We start from the raw sequence: 5,361 nt of genomic DNA, 5'->3' as shown, positions 1-5,361 counted from the left end.
TTTAAACAAAAGTATTGAGCATCACAAGCTTTCTTTGACTTTCTCAATATGCCTGTAAATCTGCCCTTGTGTAATGTAATAATAGAGCTAATCCAGCCTTGTGTAGCTGCAGTAATGCAGCTAACAGAGAAAAAAGCCTCACATTTTATTTCTCCCACTATTGCGTTGTAGCCAACAGGTACTTGAGAAAGCAAACCCAGTGCCGGTGGATAGCAAACTCACAACATCTTTCTTCACAAAAGGCTTTGTTAAAATGCAATATCTTAGCATTAACAAAGGTTCTGATGGCTTAGTATTCATTCTTAGACTGTTAACTAACACTCACTTTACAATGGCATTATGTGTCTGCAGACAAATATATAGCAGGATATTAAGTAGTTTTCTGTAAGCTCTTTAAACGTACATTGTTTCAAACTAAAGAGAATGGTGTTTTCCATGTTCTCCATTCTTTTTTTTGAATGGAGAAGATTATAAATGTGATTTTGCCATTAAAAGGCCCCTGAAACCTCCATGTCAAAGTGAGAAAAGAGTTATACATAACTGTGCAGGTTTTTGTTTTTGTTTTTTTTTTTAAATTTAAATTCTTATTTTTGTCCTTTGTAATGCTGGATCCTTAGAGGATGCGAAACAACTAGGTCGGACATGGATCGTAAAGTTTATCTAAAATTGTGCAAGGTGAAATAATTTCACAGGAAAAGTCTCTAGTGACATTTTTACCATAACACTTTAAAAATAGTTTTGCTTACAGCCTACTCAGGAACTCGAGAAAGCAACATCAATCATCAAAAGATTAAGGGACATACCAAAAAAGTATAACTGGGTCTCCCAGATACATTTTCAGTGATTTATCTCTGAGAGGCTCTAGCATAACATATACATTCTTTCAAAGACTTAAATTCAGATCTATAGAATCAACCTATGTTACAGCAGTATCACACACTAACCTCTTCCATTTCAGGAAGAAAAATAAAACATTGCTAAGCTTTGTGTAAAAATCTCACATCTATTCTTTAATGTAGAGAATATAAGGGCAGAGGAAGACACAGCAATATTTATCCCCAAACCATGGAGTAGAGGAAGATAGAGTGCTTTTTCTCCTTTTAACCAGGCCTTCGGATTTTGATGTATTTTCCATTTAAAGAGCTTTGAGCTTAGCACAGCTATAATGAATAGTGTCAAAAAGCAGGTTAGTATAGTTTCTTAGTAGCAACAGTATGGAAATTTTTTCTGAAGTATATACTGAGAGCATTGCTGTTGTCTTGACCTTTTTGCTACATCTACTGAACAACTATATCTTATGCATAGAATTCTCTTCAGCTTCTCAGACTATGTCTAGTTTTTAAACATATTGGGAGGCTGAGAAAAAATCCCACAATAGGAACACAGAGAAAAAGAATTTGCAATTACACCGCTTTGGAACCATTTCATCTTGACCTTTCATGAAGGAGGGTTAAATACTGAATTATTTGGTTGTGAATGCAAAAGTTAACTGTCGTTACTGAATATTGTTGATATGCCCTTAGTAAAAGATTATGATTTCTTGGAGGGATACAGGTAGAAAAGGGGAGGATTTGAATTAAAAAGACAAATGCCTTAATATTCTTGTTTAGATATCTGTGTTCCAAATAGAGACATAAAGAGGTAGACAACGCTGAGAATATATTGATTGTTATAGAGTACTATACTTTTAACAGTGAAATGACTAACTTAAAACAGAAATATAACCTCCTACCTAAGCTCATCAAAAGTCCTCCCACTTCACACCAAGCACGTGAGTTCCTAAGACTCCCTCTTCAAAGCATTAAAAAATAATAATAAAAGATTACAGAATTCTGAGTATTAGCTCTTCTGCTTGATTCAAGCAGCGAAGTGATCTGCAACATTGTTACATTTAAGACCACAAAATTATTGAATCATCTCTTGTTTAAACTCTTGTAGTTTCTCTGTTTGAATTTCTTCATGAAACATTTCATGAATTACATAAATTGCATTGAATGACTATTATTGCAAGACCCTATTTGTGTTCAGTTTCATGGAGAAGTTAAGCAAGCAGTTTTGTTTCACTAGGAAATGTAGAACTATAAACAAATTACAGATATTCTCCCATGAAGTGAACAAAGAAATTCAGCTCATTTTCACAAGATGATTCAGAATTAGTGTACAGGGTTTAATGTTTTTGCATTTTAAAAGTTGCAATTTCAAGACACTTAAACATCCTCTTTAAAATAATACCTTGGGACTGTAATGACAAATTCTCACTGGACCAACATTTCACATAGAAAGAGATGATTTCCGAGATGGGTTTTATTCCATCCTAAGAATCCCACCGTTATCATACGCTCAACCATAAACCAACTTTCCTCCAGAAAAGTATCAGACACAGATCAGAGGAAATACTATCTCCTACCATCTAAAACCCTGCAGAAATTGTGATTGCTAAAAAGAATAGGAAGAAAATTAGACTAAATGAATTTTAGGTCAAACAACAACTGGACAAACACAAAGGACAAAGCTTCTAATGACCTATTCACTGTCAATAGAAGTCGAAAATCAACACTGCATCAGGAAACACAGAGGCCTCTCCATGCTGCTTTGTGAAGCAAACTCAGACAATTTCAAGCAGTTAAATACAAATGCAAATGTGCATGTTAATTTGCAAAACTTATCAACATATACAAAATACTAAGCTCTATAAAGTACATAATACACTCATACTGCCATAGTTTCATATGTGTTCAAAATGTAGACAAATGTTGACTACATCAGGTGAGAGAAAATGCTGCATAGCACTACACCTCAGACTACAGCCAACTATGGAAGAATTGTCTATTCTCTTTTCAGTCCTACTCCTTTAAAACAAAAGCCCTACAGGCTTATGATAAAACGTAGGAGGGAAGTTCGTGTACGTATATGAGACAGATCAAAGGAAAAATAGAACAGCCCCAGATCTCAGATGGAGTAGTCTCTCTTTTTGGTACTGATCTGTTTCATTAGAAATTTATGCATGGACTAGTAAAGAGAAGCACACCTGCCCTCATTAGCAAGTGTTGCACACACATCACTTGTTCAGTTTTTCACTAAATAGCTTTTCAAAACATACAGTCATTATATATATATACACTATATAAATTCAGAATTCATTACAATCAATATAATAAATATACACACATTTCAGACTGAAATTTAATGTCTGACTTGAGACTTAAAATATTTATATACCATACAGTATGTATCTCCAGTATCAATATTATACATTATCATTAGAGTCAACACATTTGACTTGTTGTACAGCAGAGAAGTTATCGTTACCCTTTTTGATGCTTTCTTGCATACATAGAGGAAAGCCACTATTTTGAAAAAACTGTTTAGCATGTTTCCACAACTCTGGGTGAAGCTCTTTTATGTCACCCTGTTCCTGAAGCTGACATTTTCCCTATGAGCCCTCTGTGTGGCACAACGTGGTGGAGTTCAGCTCTGGGTGCCTGCTAACTGTATGCCATAGCATGGGGGCTGCATTGACCAAGAGGGAAGGAGTGGAGCTCTGAAATGACTTCAATTCCTCTGAGACCGGACGGGAATGGGTGGAAAGCTTTACACAACTTTGAGCAGTGTTGGCACTACTCTTCATGGTGTCCAAGCCCAGCAGGGTGACCAACTGAGAAATGAGGTCATTCCCGAGCGCATTGCCTTCCAAGGCCTCTGCCCTCATTATATTCCCGTTCGTGGGAATGTGGCACTTCGGGTTGATCCCCAGTGCCTGGTGCAGTTCGGGGTGGGATGCTCGGGTCCCGCCGGCCCTGCACCACCCCCTACCGGCCACAGGCACCAGAAGCAGACCCGGGCACGGCTCCCTCTTGGTGGCAATCGCTCCCCGGCAGCCTCGCTGCAGTAGCAACACTCGGGAGAACCATGGGGAGCATTGTGCAAAAGCGGCTCGTCCGAGAAAGTTGCTCAGATTTCAGTAGCAGCTATAGAAATGCCTCCTTTTGAAGCTTTCCTCAAGGAGAAAAAAAAAAAAAAAAAAAGATTAAAGCGCTGATGCTCAGAGGCAGTACCGTTTCCTGACTGTGTTGTTTCACTCAAGGTCGAGCTGCCTGTGCACGCTGCAACATGAGTCTTAATTGCAGCGCGGATGGCTGTGAGATTAATGGAAGCCTCTTCGACTAGAGCAGCCTCACTCCCAGCGGGATGTGCCTTCCTGCAAAGTTAGCATGCATATATTTTCTGCAAAGAACCTTTAAAATCAATCTGCTAAAATAGAATCACTCCCTGGCAGAGGGCTGTCCCCGGGAACCCGGCCAGGCCGAGGCGCAGCAGCTCGGGTAGCAGCAGAGCCCACTACTCGTCCAGCAGAGCCTCTGCCATTTGCCCCCTCCGTTCTGAGCTCATCACATGCAACACTCAAGCAAGTCTATTACTGGTGTAGGTTTTTCTTAGGGGACTTATAGCAGTTGCCACTGGGACTTTGTGAGGAACTCGGGTTGTTCCTTTTCATCCCACAGCCACATCATGCTTTGAGACCTGCCTCTACGAGCAGGACGGGAGCACACTTTGGTGCTTCCCAGAGTTTCCCTACCCAGCACAGAGCCCTGCTCATTGGGGGGAACAAGGGCTCTATCCGAGTGTCCCAAAGAAGGCCGTCTTCCTCTTCCTCTTCCTCTTCCTCTCCATCACATCCTCAGCCGTTCAACAACACTGCCTCCCAAGCTACCCCAACCCTCTTTACCCCTTGTCCGTATCGACGGACAAAACTTGTTTTAAAATTATGATGATGATGACTATTAGTTTAGCCCAGCTGGGCTCGAGGCTACCAGCAGGTGCGGGCAGGCTTTCTACCACCGCAAAGGAGCATGCTCAGCGTTTTCAGGCATGCTCTTTCTGCGGGGAGGAAGCCCGAGTCGGGCCGGGGGGAATCCTCGCGGCGGCCCCGTCCTAATGCAAGTTTGGGGCCGGGGCTCCATACAGCGCCCCGTGCCCGCGGCCCGCCGCTCCCAGCCGGGCATGAGGACGAACCCGGGCGCTGTGCCGCAGGCGGGTGGATCGTGAGGGTTCCCCTCTCTCCTGGCGGCAGAGGAAGAGATGCCCAGGCGAGAAAGGCATCGCAGGCAACTTCTGCGGGGAAACCCGCCGCCCTACTACCCCCTCCTCCCAGGGCTAGAATTGCTGCTGCTCCTGGCGCGGAAACAACGCCAAGAAGCACCACCATCATTCACCATCATTTATATTCGTATGACGATGCCCGAGGAAGCCCCGCGGTGCTGCCCACGCCGTCCCCGACTCCGCCGCCCCCCGCCCGGGGCTGTAGGATCCCTGCAGCGCCCGCCCCCGGGCGGAGTGTCCGAGCCGCACCGTGACCGCGGG

This window comes from Meleagris gallopavo, chromosome 4 (assembly GCF_000146605.3).
Source record: "Meleagris gallopavo isolate NT-WF06-2002-E0010 breed Aviagen turkey brand Nicholas breeding stock chromosome 4, Turkey_5.1, whole genome shotgun sequence".
Lineage (NCBI taxonomy): Eukaryota > Metazoa > Chordata > Aves > Galliformes > Phasianidae > Meleagris > Meleagris gallopavo.
This window is presented reverse-complemented; position numbering follows the sequence as displayed.